This window comes from Papio anubis, chromosome 15 (genome assembly GCF_008728515.1).
Source record: "Papio anubis isolate 15944 chromosome 15, Panubis1.0, whole genome shotgun sequence".
NCBI lineage: Eukaryota > Metazoa > Chordata > Mammalia > Primates > Cercopithecidae > Papio > Papio anubis.
The window spans coordinates 78895364-78910832 of NC_044990.1; the positions used below are offsets into that span (position 1 = coordinate 78895364).

Sequence of the window (15469 nt, forward strand, 5' to 3'; positions counted from 1 at the left end):
GTTACTGCTTACCAAAGACACATTTTGGGTATACAGTGAGTGTGCAGCTCAATACCTTGTTCTAGAAGCTGCTGCTCTTCATTTGATCTTCAGTTTTGTAAAAGCCCCGTAATCCTCCTGGTAAGACATGAGTGTGTTATAAGCATCACCTCACAGTGACATCTGTGAAGTTCTTCTGTTCTTTTTGCAGCTACTATTTAATTGCTTGGCTATTTAATATTTTGTGGCACATCACCCCCTGTGTGAGGTAGTATGTGGCAGGATGCCTGACAAGACACCTAGGAAGCCACACAGTAGTCAGCATCTCAAGTGTGTGTTCCTGAGAAATAGCCTTCCCAAGCCCACATATGTTTTGTGTGGTATAAATTCTCAAGATTGTGGGAGGCACAGCTAAGGTCATTTCTAAGGTATCCGTGTTAATTACCTAAGGTAATTACCAAGCACCAGGGAACACAGCGACACTGCAAAGTCAAAGTACCCTCATTTGAAATAGAATCCCTGCCTGATTTAGGGGTTAGGGAAAGGATGAGTGGATAGGTTCTAACAATTACCCTTCTGAGGTCAAGAGTTTGAGACCAGCCTGGCCAATGTGGTGAAACCCCATCTCTACTAAAAATACAAAACTTAGCTGGGTGTGGTGGTTTGTGCCTGTAATCCCAGCTACTTGGGAGGCTGAGTCAGGGAGAATCGCTTGAACCCAGGAGGCGGAGGTTGCAGTGAGCTGAGATTGTGCCACTGCACTCCAGCCTGGGCGATAGAGGGAGAGTCCGTCTCAAAAAAAAAAAAAAAAAAAAAAATTATAGTTCACCATGGCCAAAAAATTGTACCACTCTTTTCCTGTCTCAGCCACTCAATAAGCCAACCTGTAAAGTAGGTTGGCCGGGGGATGATCATTGCGTGCTGAGTGCCTGTAGGTACGTAGCACCATATGTTTGTCATCTCACTGAAGTCTCCCCTTTGAGATCACCAGTGGAACCCCCATGTTTCAGATGCAGTAACGCCTTCATTATAAACGGACAGTAAGTAAGGGATTTGCTCAGGGTGGTTTATATCGGAAGAGCAGCTATAGGACCAAACCCAGATCTAGTGACAAATGTGGCTTCCTTCTCACATGAGCATCTGGGTGGTTGGCAGTTAGTTATTCCTGACTCTTGGAAGGAATCTCGCTCTGTTGCCCAGGCTGGAGTGCAGTGGCTCAATCTCCACACACTGAAAGCTCCTCCTCCCGGGTTCAAGCCATTCTCCTGCCTCAGCCTCCTGAGTAGCTGGGACTACAGACGCCCGCCACCACGCCCGGCTAATTTTTTGTATTTTTAGTAGAGATGGGGGTTTCACCATGTTAGCCAGGATGGTCTCGATCTCTTGACCTCATGATCCGCCTGCCTCGGCCTCTCAAAGTACTGGGATTACAGGCGTGAGCCACCGCGCCCAGCATCAAGTTTGATCATAAGATTGCGGCAATTCAGTCACGTGTTCAGGCGCCACTCCTAGTTCTTTTGCTATTTTCCCCACATCTGCAGTTACTTCTTGAACCCCTCAAAGTCATCCATGAGGGTTAGAATCTAGTTCTTCCAAACTCCTGTTCATGTTGATAATTTGGCCTTCCAATGTGAATTCAATACAAATACTCTTAACAGCATCTAGAATGGTGAAGAAGGTTTTCAATTTACTTTGCCCAGATCCATCAGAGGAAACACTGTGGCAGCTGTAGCCTTCCAAATGTATTTCTGAAATAATAAGACTTAAAAGCTAAAATGACGGCTTGACCCATGGGCTGAGGAATGGATGTTGTATTAGCAGGCACAAAAACCACATCATCTCCTTGTATATCTCCGTCAGAGCTCCCATGTGACAAGGTGCATTGTCAATGAGTAGTAATATTTTTAAGGAAATGTTTTTTTTCTGAGCAGTAGGTCTCCACAGCGAGCTTTAAATATTCGGTAAACTATACCGTAAACAGATGTGTTGTCATCCAGGCTTTGTTGTTCCGTTCCAGAGCACAGGTAGGGTAGACTTAGTATCATTCTTAAGGGCCCTAGGATTTTCAGAATGGTAAATGAGCATTGGCTTCAACTAAAAGTCAACAGTTGCATTAGCCCTTAGCAAGAGAGTTGGCCTGTCCTTTGAAGCCAGATGTTTACTTCTCTCTAGTTGTGAAAGTGAGATGACATTTTCTTCCAACAGGAAAGTCTGTAATTTAGTGTGGCCACCTTCATCCGTGATCTTAACTTAAACCTTCTGCGTGACTTGCTGCAGCTTCTTCATCAGCGCTTGCTGCTTTGCCTTGCGCTTTTATGTTATGGAGGTAGTTTCTTTCTTTAAACCTCATGAACCAACTTCTGCTAGCTTCACACTTTTCTTTTGCAGCTTCCTCGCCTCTCTCAGCCTGCGTAGAATTGAAGAGAGCTAGGGCTTTGCTGTGGATTAGGCTTTGGCTTAAGGGAATGTTGTGGCTGGTTTGATTGTCTGTGGAAACCACTAAAACTTAGGCTGGGCGCGGTGGCTCACACCTATAATCCCAGCACTTTGGGAGGCCGAGGCGGGCGGATCACTTGAGGTCAGGAGTTTGAGACCAGCCTGGCCAACATGATGAAACTCCATCTCTACTAAAAATACAAAAATCAAGCTGCAACACTAGTTCAGCTCATGCACCAGCTGAACTAGACCCAGGTGCCAGAAAGATACTAGAAAAATGGCGGAGCAAGAACAAAGAAACAATCCTTTGGTTCCAGAAAATCTCCTGAAAAAGAGGAAGGCTTATTAACTCCCAAAGCCACCCAGGCAAAGCAGGCACTTTTGGCAAAGAGGAGCAGAGGAAAGGAAAAGGGCTCAGGTTTAAGCGACTGGAATCATTCCTACATGATTCCTGGCCGCAGAAACGTGACAAGGTGCATCTCAGACGACTAGAAGTGAACCTTCTTGCCTTGGAGTTGCCAGATAAACATTCCTTGGCCTTTGTTGTACGTATCAAAAGAATTGATGGTGTGGCCGGTCGTGGTGGCTCATGCTTCTAATATCAGCACTTTGGGAGGCTGAGGCAGGCAAATCACGAGGTGAGGAGTTCGAGACCAGCCTGGCCAACACAGTGAAACCCCATCTCTACTAAAAATACAATACTAGCTTGGCGTGGTGGCAGGCACCTGTAGTCCCAGCTACTCGGGAGGCTAAGGAAGGAGAATCGCTTGAACCTGGGAAGCGGAGGTTGCAGTGAGCTGAGATCGCACCACTGCACTCCAGCCTGGGTGACAGACCTAGGCTCTGTCTCAAAAAAAAAAAAAAAAAAAAAAAAAACCCGAAAGGAATGATGGCATGTGAGTTTACCGGTGCAGAAAACCATTGCAGGATTTGCCTAAAGAAAATTTTTAGTGGTGTCTTTGTAAAAGTCACCCCCTAGAATCTAAAACTGCTGCATATGATGGAATCTTACGTGACCTGGGGATTTCTGAATCTGAATTCTCTTTGGAAATTCATTTTGAAACATGGTCAAGGTCAAGAATAAGACCATCCCTTTGACAGACAACACAGTGATTGAGGAGCACCTGGGGAAGCATTTCCAGGAGATCTCATGGTTCTTGCGCCCTTTCCACCTGTCAGTGGCCCATCACGCTACCAAAAATAGAGTGGGCTTCCTCAAGGGGATGGGCTCACCTGGCTATCAGGGTGAACACATCAATCAGCTCATCCGCCAGCTAAACTAGACGCAGGTGCCAAACTGCAGTAAAGTTTTATCAGTGAAGTGGAAGCGTGTGTTTTGGGGCTTTTTTGGGAGGAATTTTTATCAAGTATCTTCAGAGAAGATGATTTCCTGCTTAATCTTCAAAAACCGGAAAGGAAGGGTCAAAGAAAAGACAGTCGCTTGTGTTCATGGCAGACACTTCTCATCACAGTCAGTTCCAAGGAAAAATTCCAGCGCTTTCTACATTGGCTGCTGCGTCTTCTGAAATCAACACATTCCATGTTCATCTTCTATCCTAGGGTTTAATGTTGCTAAACGAGTCACTCTAGCATTTGTACAAGGCTCCCTGAGACTCCTGCAGCCGTCGACCAAGCCCAGGGACATAATTGAATCTGGAGATTCCTGGGGCCTTGTTTTGAAAAAGACTTGAAATACACATAGGAAGAAAGGCCCAAAAATAAATGTTCACTTGTCTCCGCAAAAAAAATAAAAAATAAAAATTAAATTAAAAAATAAAAATGCAAAAACTAGCTGGGCATGGTTAGTCCCAGCTACTATACTCGGGAGGCTGAGGCAGGAGAATCGCTTGAACCCGGGAGGCAGAGGTTGCAGTGAACTGAGATCACGCCACTACACTCCAGCCTAGACGACAGAGTGAGACTCTGTCTCAAAAAGTAAAAATAAAAAAAACTTTCCATATCAGCAACAAGGTTATTTCCGTTTCCTGTCATCCGTGTGTTCACTGGAGTAGCACTTCTAATTTTCTTCAAGACATTTTCGTTTGCATTTACAAGTTGAGTAACTGACACAAGAGGCCTAGCTTTTGGCCTGTTTCAGCATTCCACATGCTTTCTCAGAAAGCTTAATCATTTCTAGCTTTTGATTTAAAGTGAGAGACAGGTGACTCTTCCTTTCACTTGAACACTTAGAGACAACTGTAGGGTTATTAACTGGCCTAATTTCAATATTGTTGTGTCTTGGGGAATAGGGAGGCCCAAGAAGACGGAGAGAGATGGGGGAATGGCCAGATGGTGGAGCAGTCAGAACACATACAGCATTTATTATAGTTTACCTTCTTACATGGGCACAGTTTGTGGTGCCCCAAAACAATTTCAATGGTAACATCAGAGATCACCGATGACACATCACCATAACAGGTAACGATGAAAATGGGTTTCCTAATAATGCAGAGGGTTGAAATACTGCAAGAATTACCAAAATGTGACACACAGTTGTGAAGTAAGCACATGCTCTTGGAAAAATGGTGGCAGTAGATACAGGGTTGCCACAAATTTAAGTTACAAAAAGTGCATTATCTATGAAGCACAATGGATTGAGCCCAGTAAAATGAGGTAGACCTGTATTTTTTGGATACTTGATAGTATCTAAGTTTCTTCTCAAATAGAGTGAACATTTTACAGTTCAAATTTGCCCATCAGTAGTTTTCTCCATGGATCTTCTCTGTTAATGCCACATCTATCTAGAGTAAAAGTTCAATTCAATATTGTGCTATCAATTTATCAGCTTGTTGAAGGTGAACTAACATAAGTACATGCTGTGTTGTGTGTTCCGTGTGCAAATACAACACAGGTGAGCTTTCCACAAGCCTGGATCTTCCCAATGGTGGGGCTTCACACGTGCAGGCCAGCTAGGGAGAAGGGGACAGGTGGGGTCCAGCAGGAGCTCCGTGGGCCTTGTCTCTTGCAACAAGGATATTTTGCTCCTTAGCTCAGCAAAGTCCAGGTTCTTGTCTCATGACCAGGAAGAAGTAGGCAGGCGGACACTCGGAGAGTGAGTGGAGTAGAATGCACTAAGCAAGAGGGAAAACTTAAAGGGAAGGGTCCTGAAAGCAGATTGTGGTTCTCCCTTCACAGTTGAATACAAGGGCCTTTATATACCTGCTGATGGGGCTGGGTTCCCTATGTCTATCATTGCGAATTCCTGGCGTCTCCACCCCGTCCTTCCAGTGCAGGTGCGGGCCCTTAGTCTGAGCCACTCTACACTGATTTATTTTCCTTACTGTGCGTGTGTTAAGGGATAGAATTTTTCACCGCAAGCATGTTTGGGCGAGCCCCCTGTGCACGACGACCTTGGCAGGTCAGAGATTCTCCGGGGAGAGTTCTCTGCCTCCTGCCTCTATCAACTCTCCAGTCTGCAGTCTGGCCCTCGTGGTCCTGCAGATCTGGTGTTGATTTTGCAGGGTGTTTGGAAAGGTACCTGCGGGTTTTCATTTATGGAAGTGACTGAGTGCCAACGAGAAGAGGTTAATGCCCTTGAAAGGAGAATTTATTACTTACATCACCTAAGAGAAGGGGGCACACCCCACCATGCAGGGCACAGGGGAACCACCAGTGTGGGTCAGGAGGCAGAAAGGAGCCAGAGAAAAGTGTGGACAGGAACCTTATTGGGGCTTCCTCGGGAAGCGCAGTGCGTGGCTGCTTTGAGTAATGTTGGTGGGCTTTGGGGTAGTCTCTAGTTGCCCTGGGATGTTTTAAGGCAGGGAAAACACTGGCTTGGTGTGTGTGAGATAAAATGGGTGGTTGGCTTACTTCCAGGTTCTTTACTGAATTGGGGAATTAGCTGGTCCTGGGAGGGCAGTGTCTTTCTGGGTCTGTAAGTCCCTGCAAAATGTTAAAGTATCATAAGATAAAAAAAAAAAAAAAAAAATTAAACATGATTAATACACTGTGAACCTAGAAGTAACCAGATTTTAGGAAACTAACCTGTAGTAAGTAAACTCACAGGGATTGGTAGCTAAGCCAGAATATGCATTTATTAGTTTGAAGGGAGGAATGTTTCTTCCAGTGACCAAATCTTTAAGTCTGCCCTCCAGAATATTGACCGACTGTTCTGCCCTCTAGAATGGAGTAATTAGGAAAATCATTAGTCACCTTAATTTCAAACTAGCTTGGTTTATGTGGTAATCAGAGCAAAGGGTGACGTGGTGTACCTGTGCTGTGCAGAAACTTGGTGAATTAATCACTTCTCCCAGAACACCCTTCAAGGGCCACCTTCATGCCTTCCCTTTTCTTTGCCTCTGCGCTGCTGTTTTCTTCCCACAGAAAGGCCCTCTGCAGTCGATTAGGCTTCAGCTACCTAAACAATAGGCACAGACCCAAACGATGTCAAACTACAGTTCTCCTGCCCTTAGGCTGACACGCAGGTCACTTTGATTGGAATTTTGAGTGTCTCCAAACTCTGGTTGTAACACTTTCACAGATGGTCAATTACAGTACTTCTCGGTGGAGTTTTACCAGTGTAGCTCTCAGAATTCCTAAGAATTTTCTATTTCGTAGGTTACACTCTCTATAGTACATATACTCAGACAGAATAATATACTTCATGAAGAGAGCCCTGAAAAATCTCATCTCTAGTCCCAGTGATGCCTTAAACTGGTTGTGTGACCTTCGTAAACCTCAGTTTTCTTTGTTGTAAAATGAAAGGTTGGGGTCGGTGACCTCCAGAGTCTATCCCGCCTCTAGCCTGCTCTGAGAGTGATTGCATTTGGCACAGTATGCAGTTTGCTTCGCAACAGTAGCAAAACATCACACATGCAACTTATTATCATCATTGTCTCTCTTTGGATTTCCTTGAGTTTTCCAGTCTCATTAGGGGAGACATCTCTGGCTTATCGCACAATGACATCGTGTCTTATAACTTAATTTCTGGGGACAACACATTGTGCTGCTACAGGCACAGTGCTAATAATCAAGATCGTATGTTCTGCTTACTGTGACTTTTTTGTGGTTTCTGGGGGAAAAATGCAGATGCTTTTCAATTATTCCAAGGGAATTTTGATTAACCCCCTGGGTGGAGTTCTCTGTGCCACCTGCCGTGGGAAGTGAGTTTTATTGAACAGAAGGTAGGGACTGAATTGCTCATATTTGTTTTCTTTCTGGTACCTATTGTATTATTTCAAGCTCAAGCATTTTAATAAATATTTAATAAATACCTGTCTAAAATAGGCCAAAAGTGTCATAAACTAAACCTCTTTTCTTCTTCAATTTTAAATGCAAATGAGTTCATTTGACTTTTAGTGGAATTTCCAAGATAAAGACTCATGTTTTTCCTTTATGTATATGAAAGTTATTTTTGATGGCATAGTCAATGTCCTGCCTACTACACATTTTAAGTATTAGCCTTTGGAAACAAATTCCTGAAATTCATTGCAACGTTGCTGCTTTTGTTGCCATTCTTACAGATAATTTTATATGTTTACTGTTTCTCTCTGGCTCTCTCTCTCTTTCTCTCTCTCTCTCTCATATATTGAGACAGGATCTCACTCTGTGGCCCAGGCTGGAGTGCAGTGTTACAGTCATGACTCACTGCAGTCTCGATCTCCTGGGCTCAAGTGATCCTCCCACCTCAGCTTCCCAGGTAGCTGGGACTACAGGAATGCACCACCATGCCTGGTGAATTTTTTAGGTATTTTTTGTAGAGAAGGGATTTCACCACGTTGCCCAGGCTGGTCTCCAACTCCCAGGCTCAAGCCATCCTCCCACCTTGGCCTCCCAAAGTGCTAGATGTGAGCCACTGTGCCTGGTCATATATGTCCATTTTGCGGGTCAGAATTCTTTGACTGTTTGATTTACAGAGAATTTTCAAATGTCTGCCTCTAAGGACTTTTGTAGCAATTTTATTGAGATACAATTAACATATAATTCACCCACTTAAAATGTAGGATCCAGTGGGTTTTGTTTCTTGTTTTTGTTGTTTCTTTTGTTGAGAGATAAGCAACAAATACATTTTTAGTATAATTGTGTTTCATTCAATATTTGGGACATACACTAACACTTGCTATTATTACCATTATTATTACCATTATTATTCGAGCTGAGGTCTTATTCCGTTGCCCAGGCTGGAGTGCAGTGGCTCGGTCACAGCTCACTGCAGCCTTGAACTCTTGGACTCAGGTGGTCCTCCTGCTTCCGCCTCCCAAGTAAGTGGGATTACAGGCGCAAGCCACAGCACCCAGTGATTCATTGGTTTTTAGACTGTTCACAGAGCTGTGCTACCATCACGATAATATTTTAGAACATTTTCCTTACCCCAGAAAGAAGCCCTCTATCCATTAACATTCACTCCTCACTCCTTCCACCCTCTCCAGCCTGTGGTAGCCACTGATCTACTTTCTGTCTGTGTATACCTTATTCTGGCCATTTCTTAGAAAAGGAATCATACGATGTGTTGTCTTTTGTGGCTTTCACTTAGCATACTGGTATCCACGGTGTAGCATGTGCCAGTACATCATTCCTGTGTGTGGCCAAATAACGTCCCATTGTGTGGATATACCACATTTTATTTACCTGTCAGTTGGTGGGTGTTTGTTCTGTCTTTTTGGCTACTATGAATAATGCTGTTATGAACATTCCTGTATGAGTTTTTGGGGTGACAAGGTTTTACTTTTTCTTGGGTGTATACCTAGAAGTGGAATTTCCAGGTGGTGTGGTAACTCTGTGTTTAACTTTATGAGGAATCCTCACGCTGTTTTCCAAAGTGGCTGCACCATTTTACCCTCCCACCTGCAATGGAGCGATCCAGTTCTTCCACATCCTCACTGACCCTCATTATTGTCTTTTTTATTATGGTCATCATAGTGGCTATGAAGACAGGCTTGTTTTTAAATATTCTCTATGTGGTATTCTGCCTTCTTCCCTAGAAATCATAATTAGTGCAGAAGTAGCCCAAATTGTGTATGTTAATTTGTTTTATTGTTTTAAAACAAACTTGAGCCCCCAAAAGCAGCAAAGCACATACATTTCAGTTAATATATATTTTCTAGGACATTTTTGTCTCTTCTCAAATGAAATGATTTTGATATTAAGCACAGAGTTCCTTTCATTTTCTTATGCTCATTCTCTCTCTTTTTAATGGTATCACATACTGTGCAGGAAGGTCATTATATAAAGAGAGGAAAAAAGAATAATCAGCATAGAAGAGAAAATCAGTGCTGTTTGTATAATTTTTAATAGGAATGTTGTAAAATTTTGAGATTTAAACCAACTAATAATATTTTTTGTACATTACTGGGCAGTTTCCCCTTGTTGCCTGTGAACTGATAGTTTGCCTTGGAAACTCAGATAGTAAAAATATTTGTCAAAGCTTCAAATACCAGTGTTTTAATTCCTTATTCATTTAGATATTAATCCTGTTCTGGAGACCACCTACATGTGTTTGTAAGGGATGTAATAACTGACACTGTATTTAATTAGCACTAATATTGTGAAAAAGGAAAAGCATATTAAGTATCTTTCCAAGTCACTAGTTTGAAATTAGCAGAAGTGGGGAAGAAAAAGTCCTGTCTACCCCCACCCTTAGTTTGCATACCCATGGAAGTTTGTGATCCATTTACTCATTCATTTATCCAAGTATTTGATAGGTACATATTTTGTGGTGGACAATGTTCTAGGTATTGGGAAATGGACCAATTTCAATAGGACAAATCTGAATCACAAATAAGCATCCAGTGGCAACCAGGTGTTATACACACTGCACCTAAATACAAATTCATATGCATCAAAATCAGCTTCATGTGTCACACAGTCACGTTAGTTCTTCATAGCACAACTAGGGGACTCTGAGGTCAGTCCCCAGAGTACCTAGTTGAGGGGTGGGGCAGGGCAGTTGAATAAGGGAATAGAATGAATGAAGACTTTCGACTCCAAAGCTTGTCACTTTATTCTGCCATGTTTTAGTTTTGTGGTATTAAATCTCTACAGAAACTAATTATCTTGCTTCCTTTCTTGAATTCCTTTTCAAATGTTATCGTTACTACTTCAATAATTCTATCCCATCTGTTTATATACAAAAGGTAATTTACCAGGTAATGACCGAGGACACCTGCTTTAAAGTCGAGCACATGCTAATTTACTGGCTATTTGCTTGGCCTCATTTATTCTCTCTCGGCACAGTTTCTGGGTCGGTAAAATGAGAGTAATTGTACCGTCTACCTCATTGGTGACAGTGAGAATTAAATGAGTTGGTGCATGCATAGCACTTAGTATAGTTCCTGGCTCAGTGTTACCACCCAGCAACTAGCAGTGTGGAAATATTTCACACCCAAGAGTAAAGTTTTATTTACCTTTAGGAGACAGGATCCTGGGAACTTTCTGGTTACCATAGCTGCTTCCTAAAGGCAACTAAGTTAGATGTGGAGTTTCTAATTCCTGTTGGAAATTCAGTGAATAAGAAAATACTACTGAAAGTTACACAATTTTCTGCATGTTAATGATCTGATATTATACAACTTTAAGTTTTCAGTGCCCATTCAGGTGGTGCAGGTGAGAGACGGGGGCTTTGCGGGCAAGGCAGTGACCCTGCTGATAAAGGGAAGAGAGTCGTTAAGCAAATAATTTTTAAAAAATCATCCTGAGAGTACTGTAGCAAGGATTGTTCCTAAAAAGAACTTTGGTATTCCTTGTTGAATAGCAAGTTTGGGCACTGTACAGTAGGGAAATCTCAGGAATGTTATAAACAAAACAAAATGATTGGGCGAGCCCCATGAAGTGCGTGTTCTCCTGTGGGCAGTCGCAGAGTCGCCCTTCACCCCTGGGTCCTGATTTCTCAACCTCTTCATTGGACTATCTCCTTGGTGCCTGGGAAAGAAGCTTCTGCCTTCCCTGGATTGAACGCAGCCCTTCTTGTCCCGTCCACTGAGCATGAGGAACAGCTGGCCACCCGTACCTGACAAGGCCTGCGGCCACGGGCAGCACCCAGCCCTCCGCTGACGGCCACTCCAGGTTGCTGCTGGACGTGGCAAGCTCGAGCTAATCGGGCCTTTTAGGCTTTTGCTTCTCGGCAAATGATCAGCTGTGAACTGCCCTCGGCCTAACTTGGTCTTGTTAGTTCAGAAGCCTGCAATTCATTGCATTTTACCCTGAAGAAGGGCAGGTCTGAGAACTTACTTATTTTTCTGTGGATTTTTTTTCCCCTTTGACCCAGGAAATTGTCTGTCTTCAACAAGCTAGTCTTGTCTCCTCCAGAGAAAAGTTTTGAGTCCTCCAAGGAGCGGTCTGTTGCCGCTGTGGCCTGCGGTCACTGGGTCACACCAGAGCCCTGACAACTGTCTCCCTTCCTGGGCCCAAGTGGACACCAGAGGTGTTTGGGGCTCTGGGATCGGCCTGTTCTGGCAAGGGTCTTTCCCTCCCACTCTGGAACTGTAGCTTCCCAGCCCTTTTCTTGATGCTGGGCGGGTGCCTGGGAGGCCCCACCCCTTCCCTGGGGGCCCTGGGGAAGTCCCCGACTGAGAGGTGCGAAGACCTGGGTCCCCTCCCCCAGCACACACTCAGCCTCTGACTTAGTTCTCACAGGAGGAGGGAACAGCTTCCAGGAGCTGCTGCTGTTACCCTCACACGTTGGTGAGGAGGAAATTGCCTGGTGAGGAGGGCTCGCCTGCCTCTTCACAGCCAGGCGCACCGCACCGTGGCGGCCTCAGGAGTGGTCACCCTGGGAGTAGTGACTCCTCACCTCCTAAGCGGCCCTGGGGCATGAACACTCGTCCTGGAAATCCTGCTAGGCTGGCTTAAGGGAGTTGGTTGTGACACCTAGAATGCCTTTCTGGATAAGCCTATAAAAAGGAAAGAATGGGGCTCCTCTTATTATAGTGGCAGAATTCTTGGTACTAGAACTGGTAAGACAAGAGAAATTGAAGCTGACCAACTTTTCTCTTTGCCCAGGGTTCAGAGGGATAGAAACACACATGTAATCTGGCTCTGCATGCACCAGAACCTTCTCACTCCGGGCAAGGGACAGCCACAGTTTCTGGGACGTTACCTAAAAACACAATAATCCCACTTATTCTCTGACAGATAATCATCAATCATAGCCCCGCTACCCATTTTTATTAAAGAAATAGCTGGGCCTTGTAGGTTAAGCTCTTTATATACTGGGAGAAGGCCATGTTATCCATTCCTCAAATCCTCAGAAATAAAACAAAAATGAAAACCCATTCATAACAGGAACGCCTAATCTTGTAATGAGGGAATCACTGAGTGTGGCACAGGGAAGACTCCTGAGAGATTCGGATGGGGTACAAGTGTGCTGACCAACGTCCTAGATTCAGTGGGCCCTTGAACAATGTGGGGGCTAGGACGCCAACCCTGTGCAGTCAGTAATCTACGTATACCTTCTGCCTCCCCCAGAATGTAACTACTAGTAGCCCACTGCTGACCAGAAGTCTTACCAATAACATAAACAGTCATTTAGCACATATTTGGTATGTTACGTGATTATATACTGTATTCCTACAATAAAGTAAGCTAGAGAGAATGTCGGGAAAATCATCAAGAAGACAATGTATTTATTCATTAAGTGGAAGTGGATCATCATAAAGGTCTTGCTCTTCATCGTCTTCGTGTGGAGTTGGCTGAGGAAGAGGAGGAGGGGTTGATCTTGCTGTTTCAAGGGCAGCAGAGTCAGAAGAAAATCCACATTGAAGTGGCCCCATTCAGTTCAAATCCATGTTGCTCAAGGCTCAACTGTACACCAAACTGAAAAATGATTCCATATTTAGTAAGAAATTGCCTACTCTAGGCCCTGCTGCTTCCCTTTGTACTTGATGGCAAGGGTCTTTAACTGTGTCCCTGGAGCTGGCCTGGCTCCACTGACAGAGGCTCCCTGACAGTCTGACAGGCCACTTTCGTTAGAGGAGAAGGTACCCCCTCGCTTACCTGTGTTTTCTTACTTCACGGGTCTTGATTCCTGACTCAGGAGCACCTGTTACAGAAAAGCCCCTGGACTAGATCTACTTCTATGTAATGAAAACTCTGGAGCATTGACTCTGGCTTCTAACACATTAACCAGTCAGGGCTTTCTTCTGAATAGGACGGTCTCTTGACTCTTTGATACTTGACTTTTGAACCAGACTGGTTGAGGCAGAGCTTCAGCACATATTTTACCAGTGTCTTCAGCAAATGCCTTTCTCTTTGCAAAGCTCCATATTACTACCAAAAATTAATCCAACTGAATTGTAATTTCTGCTCACCCACATTCATTGAGTACTGTGTCTCCTTGAAAGATCTCAAACAAGGCACCTCCTTGCAGGATCTTCACCACCAGACCCTCATGATAGTCACCTCCTCATTAGGCTGAGACACATTCACAGTGATTACATTCAGACACAGAGACTCCTGTGTCTTAAGACCTTGTGTGACCCTTGTAATTAAAGCATTACACTTAGCAAAGGCTGACAGTGGGATAGGGGCTGTCTGAAACTATTCAGCCATAGCCTGGTCTCTGCTTTCTTTTTACAAATGAGAGATTGGCTAAGGTAGACACGGGGATGGCTAAGAGGGATAAAGGACGTGACTTCCATAGAACCTTTTGTTCTTAGAGGAACCTCTCCATGAAACACAGTGAAACTAGATCAAACCAAAAAGCGCCCTCAGCTCCAGCAGATTCTGAGATAGAAACCACCTCTTCCCTACCGAACCTTCTCACCCAATGCAGACTGAGTTTCTGAGTGTCAGAAAGTCAGCTTTCTGAATCCCTAGAGAAAGTAAAAATCTCCTTGGACACAATGGGTTTTCTTTGCTCCCTGCATGACAGTCACGAAGGGGAATGTGAAATAGAGAACTTGAAAATGCGGCTTTCTGAAGGGAAGTACTGTACAGTAGCCCCCCTTCTCCGCGGGGGATCTGTGCCAAAATCCCCAGGGGATGCCTGAGACTGCGGATGGGACCGAACCCTGTATACGCTTGCCTTTAATGCCTTTTCCATTTTAACTCGGCACTTAGCCCACATTGCGGCTGTAACTTTTGCAGTTTGAGGTACAGCAGCAAAACTAGCACAAATTTCTTTGTCCTTTTTCACAATTTCATGGATAGAAGATTCATTCTTACTGTAGATCTTAGCAACCTCAGCATACTTTTTTTCCCCTTAGGTTGAGAACTTTCACCTTTTCACTAAAGGAAGCACTTCACGGCTGCTTTTTGGCATATCCAGATTGCCAGCATCATACTCTTGCACTTTGGGGCCATTGTGAAGTCAAATAATAGTTCCTGCCAGGCACAGTGGCTCACGCCTGTAATCCCAGCACTTTGGGAGGCCAAGGCAGGTGGATCACTTGAGCTCAGGAGTTTGAGAACAGCCTGGGCAACATGGCAAAACTCTGTCTCCACAAAAAAAACACAAAAATTCACCGGGCGTGGTGACACATCCCTGTAGTTCCAGCTACTTGGCAGGCTGAGGTGGGAGCATGGCTTAAGCCCAGGAGGTGGAGGTTACAGCGAGCAAGGATCATGCCACTGCACTCCAGCCTGGGCAACAGAGCCAGCCTCAGTCTCAAAAACAAAAAAAAGGAACCTGAGCACTGAGACCGCCTGACGGTAGATCTGGTAACCAAGGTGGCTACTAAGTGACTGGCTGGCGGTGGGGGTGTCTACAGTGTAGAGACGCTGGACGCGGAGAGGAGACGGTTTATGACCCAGGCAGGACGGAGCAGGACAGCACAAGATCTCCTCAAACTGCTCAGAATGACTCACAATTTAAAACTTATACATTATTTATTTCTGGAATTTTCCATATAATGTCTTTGGACCATGGTTGACCACAGGTAACTGAAACCTTGGAAAGCTAAAACCTTGGATAAGGGGGGACTACTGTAATATAATACTTTACAATTCCTGGGATGAAAGCTCAGGCAGACCCTATCTATGCATTATTACAGCGTACCATCAATTCAAAACCATAAAGCTTTAGAAACATAGTTGCTTTTATTCCTAAAATATTGAATATGAATAATAATAATTTATGGTTTGTCTTAGAAGTACCTTTTTAATATGATTGATGTGTATT

At 44.1% G+C, this 15469-nt stretch overlaps 1 protein-coding gene and 1 pseudogene across 5 annotated transcripts in view; both read left to right on the forward strand.

The window, feature by feature from the left end:
- The window catches only part of PCCA (propionyl-CoA carboxylase subunit alpha), a 432199-nt gene that overhangs the window by 366394 nt on the left and 50336 nt on the right, over window positions 1-15469 (forward strand). The gene's annotated exons all lie outside the window — the stretch shown is intronic.
- LOC110741651 lies at window positions 2690-4207 on the forward strand (annotated as a pseudogene).